Raw genomic sequence first — 21,273 nt, forward strand, 5'->3', positions numbered from 1 at the left:
TTATTGCTTCCAGGCTATATACCCACTTGTATAACGTATTAAGTACCTATAGCAATCTCTTGTAAACTAATTACCACATCTAATTTCCAATTCTTTTCACTTTGATATTAAAAAAAAAAAACGTTATTCATCATTAATATATAAAAACTATTTTCAATTTACTTTTTACAAAACAAATAAGTATACGCAAGTAAAGTTTCGTTACAGCATACCAATTCACGTGTTTATTTTAATTGTAAACAATGTAATACGTACATTTACTTTAAATTAAATATAGCTTAAAAAATATGCAAAATATGTCTTACAATTTGATACTAAAAATTCAAAGAGCCATTGCCTTGATGAGAATAACACTTAAAAAGAAAAAAGATAATTGAGCAGTGTTTAAAAATCGAATGCAAAAAAGTATAAATCAAATGATGTCTAACGACAGTTTTGTAAGTATTATTCATATGACGTATTGCACAACAAAAAACAAAAGTATAAAATACAATCGTTCATTCATAAAGAATACAACATCGTTCCAAATTCAAATCGAGTATAAAATTTTAAAATCCAGCGAATTTCGTCCACGCTCCAGCGAAAGTATTCTTTTTTTAAACGAGTCCTGCCAAATGCATTGCATTCGGCCTCGGTGCAGTGCATGTGTCATTGGCCTCGAGTATTCGGCCAACGTACACTAAAGTTGGGTAAGGTTAGGTCTGTGTGTGTGTGCGTCGGCTTTTACTTTCGCTGTCATTTTGGATTCGCGTTCGAATTTTACTTTTTAAATCCTGTCTGGTTCATGTTCTTTTTTTAAACGCTTCTCGATAGTTATTTTAAAATGGGATTTCGAACTTTATTATGTACAATAACTTTTCTCTTTTGTTCATATTTCTAAATGTTCAATGTAAATTACATTTAAAAAAAAAATTAATAAATAAATAAATAAAAAAAGAAGAACTGAACTATATATTATTTTAATGAAACATTAATTGTTCTTACTTCGAATGAAAGAACAATTTTTATAACAAGATTAAAACGACTTGTTTATTAAAACAATATTACAACAGTCCCGTTCACCCGAATTTCTTTATCTTATCAGCTGTATCGTGTCACTGACCTGCCAATTCTGCACATTTTGGCTAAGGTCATGGTACGATGGTATCGTCTCTTTCTAACTTTCCTTTATCACCTTACCTTTCTCGCTCGCGCACGTTATAATGCCCTATTGACGCAGGTGTTATGAAAGTTTGTATTATTTGAGACGAATTCACTGTGAACTCAATGTTTTGTCTGTGTGTGTATTTATTACAATTCGTTTTTTGTAATTGAATACTTCATTTATTTATGATTGTGATATATATTGCATAAATATGTTTTTCTTTTAAAAGGTGATTCAAGGATTAAATTGTTGAGTGAAAGTAGTATCGTTTTCTTTTCTTAAATGCTTTCGTAGTGGAATTGTCTGCGTTTTGCTCGTATATTATTTTGTTTTCTGAGCAATGTTAGTTCTTAGTCTAAGTAAAATTTGTTCTATAGTATTTTTTTATACATTAGTAATCGGTATAAGTAATTAATCTTCGGATATCGATTCAGACAGATTAAGATATTTGAAAAGACAAGGTGGAAAGTGAGATTTATCGGCAATTAATTGATAATTAATTGTCTTCGGGCATTAGGTAATTAGGAAAACATCGTCAAAGGTTTTTTAAACAACAAATCTCAGCTTCCTTCCTGCCCTTGAACGCGATAGTCATATAAAAATATACGATTTTGGTATACATATAAACGTCTCATAGTATAAGACTAACTGTTAACAACCTTCAATAAAAAAAGTGTCTTAAGGTAACTCATATGAATGAATGATTTTTTTTTCATTCGTAACAATACAATTTTTATACAAAAATAAATGATTAAAAATTTACATACTTTTTTTTATTCGAATTTTAAATAATATTTACTATGCAAACCTAGAAACGGATTTTCTTAGACTGAATGGCTTTACCATTGCTATATATGCAATAAAGCTTCTCGTTATACAATGGAGGACTAACACTATCTTACCTGAAATGGAGGCGTCATATCACAGAGACTAACCAATAGCTTCTTTTGTATCTGCAAAGGTGCACTCTCTATTGTCACTATCGTATTCCGATGGGAAGGCGATCGACGTCGCTCGCAAGGCGCGAGAGTGTAACTCAGCCCGACCGAACTGTCGGGATCGTGTCCGAAAAACGAATCGGTTCTAGTTTTATTATTTGTATACATTTCCTCAATAGTCAAAGAAATAATTGGGTACAAGGCGGTGACGAAATTTTAACCACAAACTCGATAAACGGTACAAAACAAAGTTTTGACAATCCACAGAGCAGCGACTTTATCGGAATTTAATTTTTCAAGTTCAATCTTGAACGTCATACACATATCACGTTCAACGGTATTACAATATTATATTTGAAAGATAAAGTATCTATAACAATATCTTCTTTTGTGGTAGGGCTTTGCGCGGGCCTGTGTATGTACTTACCACACAGTCATCAGATATTCTTCCACAAAACACCAACATTTCCGTTGTATTCTAGTTTGAAGGTAAGCGACTCAATGTAACGTCAGACAAGACATCTTGGTTTAAATAATTGGTGGTGCATTGGTGATGTAAGGAATGGTTCATATTTCTTACAACGCCAATGTCTGTGGGTGGTGGTGACCACTTACAATCAGGTGGCCCTAAAAAATATACCATTTGTATATTTTAAATATGCATGATCCACTCGACAAATGCTTAAAAAATGGGGTGTAGAGTGAATGAAGGGGGATTTTTGTACGCTTATCAAAATAAAAGGCCGCTTTCAGGAGTCTGTATACATATTTATCTTAATAAAGAAGACTTCGAATGTTTCACTATAGAGCACACTTAATAACCGATAGGTATAAAATATACCTATTTGTATATAATTTGTTATTGCTAATATGTAAGTTATGAATAAACGAATGAATGAGTCGATTTCTCCATACAATTCAAAAGTCAGTCTAATCAGTTACATTATCACACATCTGCGGAGAATAGTGCCTGAAAAGGGTCACCAGTCCCTCAACCCTCAAATGGTACAATATTCTTTACCGATCATAAATGTTTAAATAATAAATGTTTTAAAGCTAAACTGCTTAAAGATATTAATTACAAAACCAATGGATAGACATATAAATATATTATATATAAATTTATTACAGGATTATATTAATTAATAAAAAAACGCTTTTATCAATTTTTATTTGCGAATATTATTACAAAACATTATAACAATGACACGTTGCCTCCCGCCAAAACTGACTAAATTTCCATCTGAAATCTTGACGTAATGACGTTCGGATACTTTAACTAATTCTCCTTATAATATGTATACTCACTACATGGTATTTGTAACTGTATGTGTAACCGTGTTAGTGTGTGTGTATTATTTTTTTTATATGACTAACTACAACTTCACAAACATTACACTTCCAAAATAAATTGTGATCTGTGCAACAATATACTTTTTGAAGGAGGAAAATATACTTCAAATATAACTAATACTTTAAACAAAATTTACCAAATTGAATTGTAAATATGATAATGGATCAAATTTTTACATCGTCTAGCATAACCGACTGTTATTATTGTTAATGTGAATCGGGAGTTTTGTACGATAAGTTAATTAGTTCCTGTTGTTCAATTCAAATATCGGTTTTAAACGAAATCAAGGTTATTGAAATATTACGATGGCGACCGTTTAGATATATTTTTTTAGCCGTTTCATTGGTTATGCGTTAATACTCTACTTCCATTATAACAAAAAGAATAAAGCAAAGTAAAAAAAAAATAATTTTAATCGGAATCGTAGAAATTGAGGTAAGCGCATTCAATAATATGAAATTTAAGAAAAAAGAGACTTGAAACCTGTGAATATTAATTATAAATATAATTCTAGTCCATTACAAAAATCACCCGTATCTTTAAAAACTTGGTATTTTTGCTTCGAAGCTAAAAAAAAGGCCAAAACTATGATGTTTTTTTAATTTGGTGTAGGTAATCATAAAGAATAAAATTAGTAATATCCTTCTTTTTTTGAAGACCATTAAAAATCGCTATTTATAAACCTATATAGGTTATTTACCCAATAAAGCTATGTAACAGGAATAAAATGAAGGTGCTATTTAAAAGAGAACGGACTAAAATATTATGTACCTAATATCTCATGGTCCATAAGCTGAACCACTTAAAATCATTTGTCGTCTACCTACATCATAATATAAAAAATACGAGCAAATAGATATAAAAAAAACTCAAAGCGAATGCACACAATACAATAATTGATATAATAATAATATTTTAACGTAATGCTTTGTAAATATACACCCGAACGGGGCGATGAACCCACGGCTGTTTATTTCAAAATTTTTCGCTCAGACTGATAAGTATTATCGGTAAACAATTTACTTTATCCGATCGCGTGCATTGCACTATTGCAAATGTCGAATTACATATATTTAAATCTACTGACATGCTGACTCTATTATTTAATTCACGCCTGTCACCTTATTGGTGTAAATTTAAGGTTTAAGTGGAAAGCACAACTACTCATAAACTAAAACCTTCTCCGAAACGCTTCTGGTATAAATTTTACGTATATTGGCTTAGTAACTTCAATCATTGCATAAAATCTTATTTTTATTAGTATTTCTTTATTCAGAAAATACATAAGTATTTTTAAGCGGTTTATCCCTTCACCATAAAGAGACCAGACCCAAACATTCACGAGTACCGTATGCATCATGATTTCAAACCGGGAGGATAATTGTACTAACTTGTAAACTTACAAGCTGAACCATTTACATTCCAAGCCCCGTTTTACTCCTTTATGCGTGAAGGTTCGTAAAATCCGTTCTTAGCGGACGTCTACACCCTATAAGGAACCTAACATCCAAATTTTAAGTTTATAGGCGTTATAGTTATATAACCGACATGGCCCAATGGTTAGAACGCGTGCATCTTAACCGATGATTTCGGGTTCAAACCCAGGCAGGCACCACTGAATTTTCATGTGCTTAATTTGTGTTTATAATTCATCTCGTGCTCGGCGGTGAAGGAAAACATCGTGAGGAAACCTGCATGTGTCTAATTTCAACGAAATTCTGCCATATGTGTATTCCACCAAACCGCATTGGAGCAGCGTGGTGCTCCTCAAAGGGAGAGGAGGCCTTAGCCCAGCAGTGGGAAATTTACAGGCTGTTTATGTTATGTTATATGTTATATGTATAGTTATATATATCGTGATTAATTAGTGATTTGTATTTCGCTTTTATGTACAGATAAAGGTAATGATCATTTCCCGATTCTTTCTTACAATTCCTCACAAAAATTGTCGTCAGCTTAATCGTAAGTGAGTCTACTTATTTATATTAGTTACGTTAAGATTCCGTTTTTATTCCGATTCAACTTCGACAGAACCGCAATTGGATCGTTGCGTTACTGGAATAGGAAAACAGCCAAAGGGCAAAGTTTACGTCGCGATGCGATTGCGATAAAGTGACAATTTTGCTAGTCGAATTTTGGCCTTGCTCTACGGGATCGCTGACGACCTACTTGAAAGAAAATTTGGCGCCCTTGAATTTAAATTTCGAATATTGCGTAGCCCAAAAATAGAAAATGTTTCTCTGACGCTCTCTGAGCTCTTAGGAAGATGCTTATAGACCCTTACGAGAGTGAAACGTAAGTAAACAACCCTTGGTAGAACTCTGGATCATGTGGGTACCAGGGTGGTGGACTAAGCTTTAAACCTTTTTATGTATTAGCAAATAGGTAAGTGTTTTATTTTATGGAAAGTAGCTACCACCACCCATGAACGTCATGAATACCGACAAGATATATTGGTTCGGAAAAAGGCGAAAGTTGGTTCCATAGAGTGGTTGTCCAAGGCAGAAAAAAACAGCTCAAGCTATGAAATCGATCGATTTTTAAGGCATCCATTTTCATTTCAATCAGCCAGATTATCCAGACATCGAGGTGATGTTTTTAAAAGGAGAGGATCGTTCAGTCCTAGCGTGCGACATTTACAAACTGTCACTTGACTTCAAATTTTATACGAACTAAAGTTCAAACAAAAATGATGACGCCATAGTCAGTATCGTACTACGATATTTTTAAGTGACGTCACTCGTCATTTGATAATCAAACGATTAGTGAAATCAACAGATTCAAATGAATCAGTGTGCCGATGACTCAGTTCATAATAATAAAGAAATAACAGAACTTATATGTTAAGTTCTGCTGGCTCTTATAGCCCGCATCGATAACTTCTGGGATCTGTCATCTTGATTGTCAAACAGACAGACAATCACATTCGTAATCTAAGTAAAAGCGATCTCGATAAACACACAGCTTAGTAGACATTCAACTGCCTCATTGGTCAAGACCTAAGTGGTTAGATTATCTTATTTCTGAATATCTTAATACAAATATCTTAATTATATGTTAAGTGAACCGTGACATAACATAGTTCCGAGGGTTAGTGGTGCATTGGCGTTGTGAGCAATGGTTAATATTCCTTACAGCGCCAATGTTTATGGGCGTTGGTTACCACTTAACTATAATTGGCCTGTTTATCAAAAAAAACAAGTTTTGTTATGAATATCACAAGCTTGTAATTTTTCGTTTGGCCAAAATTAGTAAATAAATAAGAATTAAACATAATAGTTGAGTTGCTAAATATTACAAAGTATAAAAATAAATGATGGAAAAGAGTAACTGTAAGTTTCTTTCCGGTTCTTGTCTGTACTATTTTCCGAACCGGTGGCAGCTTTACGTTTAATTCAACACTCTATCGTGATTCAAAAGTGCTCTTATGAACCTACTTGAATTGAGATTATTTTGAATTTGATTTTTGTATTGGTACCCATAAGGTACTTGTGGGATGAAGCAACCCTCTTCCATAACAGTTTCTTTTATATTATTCAATAAAATTAAATGTACATATGTATGTTAAGTACATATATTGCGACCAAAGAGATTGGTACATTCACCACAACCTAAAAATGGCGATCCATAACAGAGATGACTCTGTCGACGATGAACATGTAATTTTGATGCATTTTTTCTGTATGACGTGTTTTTTTTTTTTTTCATTGTGTTAAATTTGTTTATTTTATTTAAGAAAGTATGAATTTGTTTTTGCTTTTTATTTATTCTCGTATGCTTGTCTATTTTATTCTTTGAATAACATCCAGATCTTGAAAGATTTCCAGGCAGACCATTGGTGACACAATATTCTGGTTCAAAGAATGCATAGTCGTCGTCAAATGATAACTAAACTGTCGAATCATCGAATCCTAAATCCTAAAATTAAGATCATGATCACCAAGAACACGGATACGACGTCTGCGACAATATACCTATTATTGGGGAGAAAAAAAAATGTTTTATCTATGTCTTTGTGTGTGAAATTCGTATTCGTCGCAAATAAACACGTGACAATGACACATCTTTCACAGATCGTAATTGATTAACAATACTCATCAAATTAAAAAAGCCCCACAAAAGTTTTTTTAATAAACAAACATCAACCTTGAACCCCGTATCAGTCATTGACCCCTCCGGTCAACGAACTCATTATATTTTTCCTATATCCGTGAATATTATCAAATCGTTATTATTAATAGAATTTACTAATTAATTAGATAACACGAGAGCCGCATTTCGTGTGCCATTGGAGTGGTCAGTGCCGTTTGATAGCGGCGGTGGTACCACGGGTACTCATTAAAATCTCGATTCCGACGCGTATTGCTACTATAAACGGTTAAATGTTTGGATATTTGTTACTCAATAAGACAAAAACAGCGGATTTGAGGGCCCAGGAACAATAGAGAAGTGGAAGATCTAATTATAATTTAACAAATTAATTTGATCATTGTAATTTCTGTCTGTAAGCAACGTAACTCTTAATAAATCAGTATTAAGTAATATTATTATAATTTGACTCTAGATATTTCTACAAATATATTGTATTAGAATTGTTAACTAAAGGCCTCGGTCCTGTAGAGGCTCCAGGGCAGTTGTCCCGTTGCCTTCCCCTAAATCCGGCTTCTTTGGATGGAATTTGGAATATAGATATAGCATACCCTGACTCAAGAGATAGGCTACCTAACTGCTTCCCTGCTACAGATGGACAAAGCTTCGGGAAAAAGCTACTGTATCCATATTAGGTAACCTTTTTAAATCATAAGATATTTTAAGATGTCGGTGGGTATAAATATTTAATTTGCATAGGCAACTTAGTAAGTGTTATGAAGTAATTAAATGTCTATTTTTATATATGTAGGTCACATTTAGGCCAATACAAAATAATAATAGATTAGGCTTTTGTGACAAATTTAATAATGCTTACAGCGCTACTGTCTGGGCGTTAGTGACCCTCGAATGGCTCGTTGGTGACCCTCATCTGTCTGCTTACCTCTATATAAAAAAAACTAACTCGACAGGAACTAACGAAATATCTCGTAACAAATGGTACCACTATTACAGCGGTACGTCAACATAAATGTTTTCATTCTGCGGTTGCCTATATGGGTCAATACGAAGACGAGACATAAATCAATTGCCTTTATATATAAATAAACATACGAAACATTAAAACTTAAGTATTAAAAAAAAATCACGTAAGTACACATAATCTGTTAATTCAATCTATAGAATAAGCTTTACTTTTTTTTTTAATCTTGCAACGAAATTTTAGCAGACGAAAGTAAAAATCGTAATATGTTCAACCTGTAAGATTATATCGATAGAAATGTTTGGGGTCAGTAATCTTTAATTTTCTTGCAGTGGGTGCGTATATACCCTTATTTATATATAGGGGTAACTACTGATCTTCTTGTCGATTCTCCTTTGTAGAAAATACATTCGGAAGTGATAACTTTGCATTTAACTCGTCTCGTGCTTGAATTAAATACATTTCGATTTTGGAATCTATAATCAAAGCCACAGTCAACCGCTAGTATGTCACACTCAATACTGACAAAATTAATTTCCACGAAGGATTTACATATTGAAATATTCCAAAGGTCACATTATAACAGAGCCTTTTCAAGCTAGAATTTAAATTCTTTTTTCAAATAGCAAATCAAAGATTCTTTTGATGATACATCAATCAATTTTAGCCCTTATCACAATAGTTTAAAGTTTAAAATATTATAAAATGTCCTCCCTACATGGATATGTAATACGCGATGTCTCATCAAAATGTGGGGTCATTGCACCCGTCTGAATCATGTCTGTTCATCATTTGTTTGTGTGACTCTATCTCTTTCTGTCTTATCTTATCTTGATTAGACCTGTCTCTGTCACGCAATTTTGGGTACTATTCACTATAACATAACGTAGGTATATGTAACATTTCTTTTCCTTACTTCACAATAAGCTGCATCCTTAAATAGTCCTAGATTAGTAAACGAATGTCTACAATATGTTTATAGTAAGGCACCTTGATGACGTCACTAAAAATCTATTTATTTTCAGAGTTTTAATATTATATATTTAAACGAATCAAATAAATATAAAATGTAAAACAAATGTCCACCTCTTATAAAAACGTCACGTTAAAGTCATTACAAATTTAAAATAAAATTAGTACATCAGTGTTATTTTAGTTTAAAAAATGTCTTCGTTCTAAATTTAAAATTTTAAAAGAGTTTTATCTATAATTTTATTTAAATATCAAGATGTTAGCTACGTGGTCATTTAACAACGTTACAACGCTAAAGAAGTTATGTTGACACACTTCATAACGCAAAGAGAGTTTTACTGCGTTAGTAATTATGACGATATTAGCATAAAAAACAACTACATAGGACTTGTTGAAATTGCATAATTATGTTCATATGTAAAGGCACACTACACGTAGACAATTCTTAAAATTGAGAACGTCAAAACTTGAATTTCGAAATTGAAAATATTCGTAAAAAACACTTGTTTTTAACGAATACAATAGGTATTACACTACCTAAGCCAACTATACATAGTATATAGTAAGTATATATGTTTGTAGTATTATACCTATGTATTTAAACTTGATAATTGATAAATAATGACATTAAATGTAAGGCGACAAAATTTTATCAAATGACTTATTTAATCTACGTATGTCTTTACTAAACGTTCCCTAAAATACTTTCGGTGAATCCCCCTTGTTGAGGGTAGGGGGATATGTTTCAATATGTCTTGCGACATAAGTATAAAGTGTTAGTATCATTTTAATTATCGCAGCTGAACTGGGTTCTCATTGCAAATAAACCTATGACTTCAAATTTTAATTAGAACACTAGCAGCCGGCCCAGCTTCGCTCGGTCGCAATATATTACTAAAAATATAAAATGATATCAAAGTCATATATCAATGATTAATAAAAAATAAAGAATACTTAAACGAATTCGAATCTGCGACTTTTGGTATTGCTCGTATCTACGTACCTGTTGGGTACATTACTATTTTATAATAAATGCATTGATTAAAACATAATATTTACATGGTGTCAATGAATCGTTTTCAGCTGATTTTTAACATATGTATACGTAGTTATATGTACGAAAGTATGTACCCAATTCTATTCGTCTCCAGTGCCCTATCTCACGACCAGATATCAGACGCAGGACTCGACTAGAACGTGCTCTCCAGACACCTAACTTTATTCAAATTCGCGATTAAAACATGAAAATACTAAGCACATTCATAATAATTACCTATCCTATTTATAGACACCTATACGGAAGTAACCTATACGGAAGTTTTTAGTTATTTACAATAGTAACACTCATATAGGTATTAATACTTATTAAAGTTCGAAAACGTTCGTACGTTCTTAAAAATATAATTCCATTTTCAAAAATGCAATTCATAATCCATCCTTTGTTAGCAAACGTCGCCGATGATAATAGTATTTTAAAATACAATCCGGTAACAACACGAATTCAATTATAATAATCGCAAATGAAATCAATCTCGCGTCACGTGACCCGAAGCAACAATTTTCGGCGTACGTACACGACCTACCACAATAAACAATGCGTGCGCGTGTGTGTGTACACCGGTCCCCTCCCGAATTCGCGTTCAAGGTCGTTGCGGCAGGTCAGCGCCGTGACGTCACCGCGCCCTCCAAAACGGGGGTCGACGACCGCGCCGCCATTACGGAAACTGTGCTGTGCGCGTTCGGAATTCGAATTGGGGTATACGCTTGTGTGCGTTCAATGAGCTTCGCTTGTTTGTTGTGTGAGTGCAATTTGGGTTTTTTTAATGCAACGAACAATGGGACCCTTCGGTGTTTATAAACGCTTAATTGCTATATTTCTGCTCTTGCTCCGTGACGGGTAATATTTTTGTGTTCAATTAAGAAACTTGTTATTTTATTATAACATTAGAAGCGTTTGTTAATTAAAAAAAAACAGTCCAAACACTAAGTAACATAGTATAAGTACTTAGTTTAAAATTGCTACCTATGGGAATTAAATAACCATCGCCGCAGAGCTCGTCACGTTAAGACGCCATGCTCGTCTATAATACAATAAAAACAAAGAATAAAATGCAGTAAAAAGGCCCACTCGACCGGTTATGCGGCTATTATAAAAAAACCTATGTAGCTTCGACCAATCGTCTAACGCAGTTCAAATTTCAGTTGCGCGTGAGCGGGGGGCGTTAGACGCACACAGAGATATTTTAAATAAGGAATTTGAATTTTAAAATGTTTGGGGTTCCTTCGGGAGTAAGACGTATGTAAGTAACACCCTTGTAATATTTTTTTTTATTTCCGTCTCTTTCGTTTAAATATAGTTTATTATTAAGTTATTTTGTATCCACTTAGATTCCCAAGGTTGGTATTTAGTTAGGTATGAGTTTTTTATTTATTTAATTGATGACATTGTATGTTAATAGATATTTAATAATTTTAAATATATGCAAGCTGTGATTGTGTGTGTTGTTTAATTTGGTTTGAATTATATAATTAGGTATATAGAAGTATACGTACCTACTTATTGTCAGTATTATACATAAGTAGGTACAGAAAAAATATACATTAAATTTTCTTTTTTTAATTTTTTAATTACAAAGATTTACAAAGTATAACATATAGGTATAGTTTCTTTTTAATTGGATCATATCATATTATTCCCACCCACCCATAATTTTCTAGATACTGAAATCATAAATATATATTTTTGAATATATTTATGTTAACTGCGATGGACGTATGCAAAATTTAAGTCAAATAAATATACGAATTGCACTCAACCAATAAATATAAAGTTATAAAAACAGAACACTCGTTTAGCCATTAACAATGATATCTCTATTTTTTTCTAACCGAAAATTAGCCAATCGCTGACTTCCAAATATTACGGTGCGCGTGAGTGGTCGAAATTAGATATACACAAAAACATTTCAAAATTAGACTAAAACTTATTTGTACATTTTTAATACATCTTAAAAAATATTAAATATATAACATGATATATAATAAAAATAAATATATACAGTTTTTTACATCATGAGCTTCAAATATAACGTTCAGTATTATTTTAGTAAAAAAAAAAAACAGGTTTCGCTCAATCGTGACATCTAATCGACCTCCTAATTTTTTCTAACAAAAAATCCACCAATGAAACGGCTCTAAATTTCGTGGTTGCGTCTGAGTGGCCGAAATTGAGTTAGATGCACACAGATATAGTTTGTGTATAGTACACGCATCTGCATGTGTTAAGTTTATGACTATTAGCATTTAAATAGGTGTTGAGTGTGCGTGGAATGATTTGTTCGGTGGTTAGAAAGAGACAGATAGATATAGCTATCTTTTTATACATAATGTATAATAAAAAAAAAATATATTAAAACTTACTTTTATAAGAAAAGTTTTTTTAATAATTCGGTATTCTTATGTAATATTAATTACTTTATCAATAAAATTAATTAAGTAGATTACCTACCCACGTTGATTTAGTGATGAGTGGTGGGTAGGGGAATAACCATCTTCATGCGAATTGTGCTTTCGAGCTTCAGTGGTGTTTATACCTAATAAATCTCGTTTTTATGAAGATAATTATTGTGAGGAAAAGTGTATGCACCAAACCTCAATGAAGCCTTGAGGAACGTCATAGCATGAAGCCATTGCTCAACGAACTATTATGCCAATAAAAATAATCATAAACGGCTTAATCTATATATAAGAATATTAGCTTCTTTACTAAGTATCAACTTGGTACCTAACTGATGATGATGACTTCCTGACCGATTCCAGTCATGGCGGCTAACCTCAAACAAAAACTAGCCAACTAACTAACCTAACCTCACCTTACCTGTAAGAAAAGAACAAGCACGTTTCTTAAAGGCCGGCAATGCATCTGCAAGCCCCTCGGTCTTGCAAATGACCAAGGGCGGTGGTAGTCACTTCACATCAGTGAACCTTCTGTTCGTTTTCCACCTGTACCATAAAAAAATACATACTCACATACTTTGTAATGAAAATGGTAGAATAGAGTACCAACTAGTGAGTTTCTTGCCGGTTCTTCGCGGTAGAATCTTCTTTTCGAACCGGTGGTAGTTTTACATTTAATTCAACACTAACATGGCGATTCAAAAGTGCTTTAATGAGGCAACTTGAATAAAGAATATTTTGATTTTTGATTTCAACCCACAAAGGTACAGATATTGTCTTTGATTAGGTATAGTCAGGGCCGGATCTACCATATGGCTTTTTGGGCTTCAGCCCAGGGCCCCGTGGATTCAAGGGGCCCTCAGCTAAGTCAAGTCAAGTCAAAGTCAAAATTAGACGATAATGCGAAAGAATCCATAACTTTATTAAATGAAACAGATCGTAAGGTTTGCAGCCCTGCGAGTCCTGCAATTAATCAAACGCATTCAATTAATTTAATTCAAGTCTACGTTCAGATATGTCTCAGGTTAGGGGGCCCTGGGCTAACACTACTTTGGGGCCCATCTAAGTAGTGCTAGCCTAGGGCCCCCTAAACATACAGTACGACACGACTTAGATGTAGCATCGGTAAGATTCGTAAAACCGATCACATTCGAATTAAGTGCGCCGAAATCATCAATCTTTATGTATTTCTTATGTAAAAATATTTTTTACGCAAACGTAATAATTTGTACTGTCATATAACTAAATTAATTCGTCAAATTCTCAATTGATTGCTTTTTTTTATTTATCTTCTAGCTACCTAACTACCTACTAACCTAATCTCAATATCAATATTTTTTTTTATCTGTAAAAGCATTTTTCTCAACTTACAAAAGAAAAGCAAGAGAGAGTTAAGATAAAAAGTTAGGTACTTGAATATACCCTAGATTTTACGACTTAACTTAGTTTAAGACGTTAACTAGATTCTCGTTCAAATTTATATTATTTAGAGATCGTTCTGGAATTTTTCAAATTTCATTTTCTACCTATCGAATCTATACTAATGTTATAAATGCGAAAGTATGTCTGTCTGTCTGTTTATGTGTCCGCAACACAACGCAAACAAAGTAAACCTATTAGATACATACAGATATAATGATAGCTGAAGCTGTGATGTATTCACCGCAGATTTTAGCCATGGATCGTGGTCAAGAGTGACCAGGCGACGCAGGACGATTCACGTACTGGAGTTCAGTTTTTATTCCTCATGATCCGATGGCAGCAAAATCAACACAACTGTAGCGTTCAGGAGCAAGACGGAATGTAAATATTTCCGAACTGCTACTGAGAAATAGTCGATAAAAACCCTACTAATTTTTTTTTTGGCCAGACCCGCACATTGCACACAGGTCTTCAGAATCTAGCGTTATCTCATCACAGAGGCAGTTGATGTTACCAGAATCCGTGTCCTGGTTAATCTTGTTATAGAACAAAGCTTTTAGGTAGGATGGCTTTTAGGCAATCTTTAAGATTTGTAATGAGCTAAAGTGTAGCTATAGAATTCTTAATACCATTTAGGATGTTATGGCATTCATTTAATTTATATTTATTAAAGGTAATGTAAGAAAGAATACCGTAGAAATACACCGCTGGACAATTTATTGTACTGCCTTTATAGAATAGAGTAGTTTTTGACTTTCAAGCAAGATGTATCATATAAATTTAATGGTATTTAATTGACATAACTTCTATTTCAAATGTTGGAAAAGAGTAACTACTGAGTTTTTTGCCGGTTCTTCTGGGTAGAATCTACGTATCGAACCGACTGGTTCTTTACATTTATTTAAATACTTTAACATGATGATTCAAAAGTCCTTGAACCTACTTGAATAAATAAAAAAATGAAAAACCATTATAAATAACAAAAGTCATAATAAGTAATTATAAATAGCTGGAGGACAAGTCAAAGAGATGGAAGACGAGGACCGTGAAGATTGGAATCGTCGCTGGCACATTCTCCTGCTAACTTTTGCGGCAGGCGACGAGTTCTTCAACATTTACTAGCCACCACTATCACTGGAGCCGCAACCAGAACCAGAACCTGTTGTGAAGGGAAAAGGGGAATATTTAAAATATCAACAAAGTATATACAAAAGTGATAAGATACAAAACTGCTTATAAATAGCTACTTGAATAAAGTATATTTTGATTTGATTACCTACACGTGTATCAGTCTACGTGAATATTCCAGGCAAGCAATATATTTCAGTAGTTTTCAAGTGTTTTGTTTGTTTTTATAATTCGTCTCATACTCAGACATAGAAAAATGTCAAGCGATCCATAAATTTGTACTGGAGAAGCGTGCCGAAATGAGCTAGACACCTACTTGATAGAAGAAAAAGTATCATTTTAGTGATGGGACTTTTACGAATTATTACCTTATATAAAGCATGATAACTATTAATATCCCACCGCTGGACTTATAGCCGATTAAACTACACTGCTCCAATTGGTAGAAGCACTTATAGCAGAGTTTCATTGAAATTAAACACATGTAGGTTTCCTCACGATATTTTAATTCGACACTAAGCTCGAGATGAATATTATATAACAAGTTTGAATTGAAATATTTTGGGAAATATCAGAAAAATTTCAAAGTCGAATGCAATTGCAAAGTTTTTATTTGTAACATTTTACCCACATAAGTAAGTATATGTTTCAAAATAGGTATACGCTTAAATGTTTGTTTAATATAAACTTGTACACGTATTATTGGCCCGCGGTGTGTACAGTGGCTAGCAATTTTTAATACTAATTATCACCGTCCGTCAGTGTCTTGTAGCGACAACTCGCATTAGTCGACTGTACTTTTAACTTTTTAAGCAACACTACTTCTGAAAATACTTTTAAAATTACACTTAACTGGTGATTGGGGTAAGTTTGTAACTTGTTGACAAGAAATACTTTTTAATTTGAAGGATTTAGTTCTTGTTAATTGCTATTTGTAAGAGCCGATGGCAAAGTTGGTAGTAATTCGTGGGTCAATATAATATATTATATAATATAATTAATTAACAAGAACAATATAGTTATGTAGGTAAGTATCATCATTACCGTCATCATTTAGCCAATCTAAGATTGGCTCGACTTCTGTCTAGATTTAGTCTTCTAATGTTGATCCAAAGATAATAGTTCTCCGCCTTCCAAATCCAATTGCGACTTCTTCTCTTAATTCTAGCTATCGACCTGGCTGTAGTGCTCTACTGCAGCGTAGGTTTTGTCGATCCGTGGTATCCACCACTGGCCATTTCTTTTCTCACGGCTATAGCATCACTAGTTCCTTCTGCTAGTTTTTCATACTACAGTTCTCCAAATAACCATATTTCTGATTTATTCTACGAAAATACTTTGAGGATAGCTCTAATCATGACACGTTAAAATACCTTGAGTTTATGGTGTAGTTCCACAGTTTTCTATCGGTAACGTATATCAGAGCAAGTAAGGCTCTGTATTTGATAACTTTCGGAGTGCTCCTCGGACTAAAAACGCGTAAAATTATTGTTTTTGATCAGCGCACTCCGAAAACCAACGTGTTTGACCTATCTTGATGAGAATAACTGCCCATAAAAATATGGTCATCATTTTCATTTTTAGTGTCTCACCAGCGGAACAGCACTTACGAACACCAATTTCACTCAATCATTACCTATATAGGTATTCATACTATACACAAAAAGTAATTTTAATATACCTTATACTGATCTCAAATTTTTATTCTTCAATTGGTTACTTACCAATTAAACTTTAATGTAATAATCCTTACATTTGACTTTGCTTCCCGCGCTATGATCCTGTACTTCGGTCTGGCTTATAAAAAAAATGGTACAATTCATAAGCAAAATAATACCTAGGTAATGGTTCACAAGATCTTCTACTTTTTACGTTACTGTTTATTTCAACACGTCCCACCCAAACATCAGATATTTTTTCAGCCAAAAATAATACTTGGTAATGTTTTGTTCCGTTTTGAAGGTTGAGGCTTAAGGGCTCAAATGACATCTTAGTTTCTAAGATTGGTATCTCATTGGCGATGTTAGTAGTTGATATTTTTTACAGCGCCAATGTTAGACAGTCAGTCGGTACCCGCAGTGGCCCAGGCACCCGCCCTAACTATACCAAAAGACTTAAAAAAAAAAAGATATTATTTTTTTTTTTTTTTTTGTAGCGAGGCAGAGTAATTTTTACTTACATATGGTTTTCATCCGACACGAGCTCTAGACTCAAACACTAATTAAGCACACCAAATTCAGTGTCCGGCACTAAACATTTTTAGACAAAATGTAAGCGTTCCAACCACAGTTCTATAATAGCTCTATGTCGATAGTTTTATATAAAACCTTACGATCGCTAGTCTCCTTCAACTTGCGTTGCCTAAATGCTTTTAAGCTTATTAAGCAGTTTCGAGTATTCCACAAATTTTCACGTGTTTCAATATTAATTGTATTTTAAACTAAAGGAATAATATTAAAGTAGGCTCTTATGAGAACTTTTGAGTCGAAGTCACAGTATTAAATGTGATGTAAAGTTAGCACCGGTTCGGAATGTACTTAGGTACCTAGATTCTACCGCGAAAAACCAGACCATCACCAAAACGTCATGAAAATCTGCCACACGTTTATCCACCACATCGCATTAGAGCAGCGTGGTTGGACCAGCTTCTCATCGGAGAGGGTTTCTTAGCCCAGCAATTGCAGCAGCAAATACAATCTCACGAATGGGCTACTTTACTATTTACTTATACAAATGGTGTTGGTATTTGTAATTGAGTTTCAGGCATTAAATTCCTAAGATTTACTTTATGGTAGGGCATTATTCAATCATTCTAAATGGATAGTTACCACCAAGTCATCAATAAACCCCCAGCTAAATAGTAATAGTTAGTTAGTGTTGTTTTGTTAGTTTGAAGGATGAGTGAGTCAGTGTCATTAAAGGCACGAGGAACATGTCATAATTATCAAGAGTGCTGGCACATTGAAAATAGGAGGGATGCTTAACATTTCTTAAAATGACAATGTCTATGCGTAGTGGTGACGACTTGCAGATGGGCCATTTGACAGTTTGCCTATCTATTTTAAATTTTAAAAATACATTTACATCAACGTATAAAAGGATAATTAATACAATGCATGCCATAATACGTATTATGGTATTAGTATTTGTAACTGATTCAAATCGAAGAAGGAGTAAAGGTAAACAAACCTTCGATTTACGTATTCCTTGCGATTTGCTAATAAAACTGCTATATTTTGCACTACAAACAGTTCTTAAATAATATATCTAATAATTTCTCTATTCAAAATTAAATTACAAACTTTCGTTAACAACTTTGACAACATTCAAACGCCATTTTTTCACGAATCGGAATTCGTAAGTTATAATTTCATAATATAATATGGCGTAGCGGTGTCTGCAATAAAGTTATATTATTATACGTATTTCCATATTAGTAGTGTTCGTTTAATAGTTCGTCCTATGCCTGAACTCTCTCGGTAGATAGTGTCGGATTTATCGTTCCATCAGATTATGAGAGTTAGGGAATAGAGAGGGCACTGGTTGTGCATATATATTGTGCACTACAATTGGACTTTTATAGTAAGCTAGTCCTCCTTAACATTGGCCGCTGTATCCAAAACATCATCTCTCAGAACGACATCAAGAGCATCGTCGATATTCTAAACGCATTTTTTCACGAATCCATCATGAATATCACATATTATTCAAGTTTCTTTGTCTTTCGCCTCTTGTTGTTTGAATAGGCTGTAGGTATTTACGTCATCTCCAAGTGGATGTATGATTTATCCTAATAATATAAAATGAGATGTACTATCTAGGCTTAAGTAAGACAGACACCTAATTTGAGTCGATCATACCATTAGCGAATTTAGTGCAATTTCGTTGGAATGCGTCTACCACCTACGTAGGTCTAGGTTACCTAGACTTGTCTAGATTCATTTACTGTCTATTTCGACCCTTCATAAATGTGACACTTCATAGTTCGAGTGATTCTATATGGATTTTGTGCTTTTTTCAGTAATAAAGTGTTTCAACTACTTTCGAATTTAGATTTAAGTAGTTTCCTTATCTCATAATTAGGGGTTGAGTTATTCAATAAATAAAAGGTCTTCTGAATTAATTCCGGCTTCGGTGATAAAGACCAGTTCGAGATCCACAATTCTGTGCAAATATAAGTGCATTCTTTATTCTTACTTCTCATATTCCACCAGAACCGGGGAGCACAGGCGCTGGACAAAATTACATCCATTCTGAGGCAGGGGAATTTAAGCATTGCGTAGTACCAGATTCATGGCTCTGTTTTTTATGTAATAGAATAGCATGCGAGCTAATGTGGCACATGGTAATCAGTAGTCACCACTGTTAACATTGGTTCTGTAAGATATATTAATTAAAACAATGCATCACCAAACTTGGGCACTAAGATATTCTGTTCCTTGTGCCTGTAACATTAGCTCATTCAATCTTAAAATTGACCCATAGTTATACTAAGTATTGGTGTTTGGCGGTAGAATGTATGAGGACTGGCTTGCAGTAAGTATTACCCAGAAGTGTCTTAGCTAACCACAAGACGAGTTAGACAGAGGAATTGGACAAGGACAGTAATTATATGTTTTTATTAACTTGCAATCTTTGTTACTCTATTTAGATTCAATCTTGCAAGCTGAATTAAGACCGTATCCCCTAATCCTACGGAGTTGAATTGGAGTTGATTCTACATCCAGGATTGTCTCCAGACGAAGGAACTCCTAAACGGTTAACACTATATATATTGCTAAAAAATTAATTTTAGATTAAACTAAAGCCGAATAGAAATACATTAATAACGAAACATTTGAACGCTTGGACTCGTAAATATATAGAAAGCCGTTGCATTAGCGTCCGTCCTACGGCTTCGGGCACGTTAAGTTAATTTATTTCGCGAGCTTTCGAACATTTAGGTAGCTTCATCTTATCCAATAGTAATATAAATTACGTGCTGTCCGTACGTACGAAGCACTTGCAGGGACCTCTCACCTTAGATACCAATTAATCTTCTGTCTGCAAACAATGTAGTTACTACTAATATTCGAAATGATTGAGGGAGTCTCCATTGCAATGTTCGTCTAACTTATAACAAAATGATAATATTTTTTGTGAATCAAATACTACAAATATCTAATATATTATAAGTACATACATACATTAGCAGCCTGTAAATTTCCCACTGCTGGGCTAAAGGCCTCCTCCATATTCCACCACGCTGCTCCAATGCGGGTTGGTGGAATACACACGTGGCAGAATTTCGTTGAAATTAGACACATGCAGGTTTCCTCACGATGTTTACCTTCACCGCCGAGCACGAGATGAATTATAAACACAAATTAAGTACATGAAAATTCAGTGGTGCTTGCCTGGGTTTGAACCCGAAATCATTAGTTAATGATGATGCACACGTTCTAACCACTGGGCCAACTCGGCTCTACTTTGCGCAGAGGCAATATCGTAACCAATGAGGTTAATCCGAGGTGCGATTATTGTTAGTTGAAATATATATAAGTATTTTATAAAATTCATAACATTTTATGTTATTATTTCATATTACAAATAAATAAATAAATAAATAAAGTTAAATAATCTTAAGCAGTTAATGGCAGTAAGTTCCTTATGGTTAACAGCTCTAAGCCCTCATCACCAAACAGGATTACGCAGAATTGACATAATGTAAGTTAAACAGCGAAAGAAAAGCACACACAGAGTATTTACTTGCATTGCACAACGAAATGTCCTTGAACCGGATCGCCTT

General features: G+C 33.6%; 1 non-coding gene across 1 annotated transcript; it reads left to right on the forward strand.

The window, feature by feature from the left end:
- The first annotated feature begins 20,950 nt into the window (after positions 1–20,950).
- Positions 20,951–21,071, forward strand: LOC113396048 (U4 spliceosomal RNA). Its single transcript, XR_003368717.1, has one exon. It is a non-coding gene; the product is annotated as a U4 spliceosomal RNA (small nuclear RNA).
- Positions 21,072–21,273: the final 202 nt, after the last annotated feature.

This window comes from Vanessa tameamea, chromosome 24 (genome assembly GCF_037043105.1).
Source record: "Vanessa tameamea isolate UH-Manoa-2023 chromosome 24, ilVanTame1 primary haplotype, whole genome shotgun sequence".
Classification (NCBI taxonomy): Eukaryota; Metazoa; Arthropoda; class Insecta; order Lepidoptera; family Nymphalidae; genus Vanessa; species Vanessa tameamea.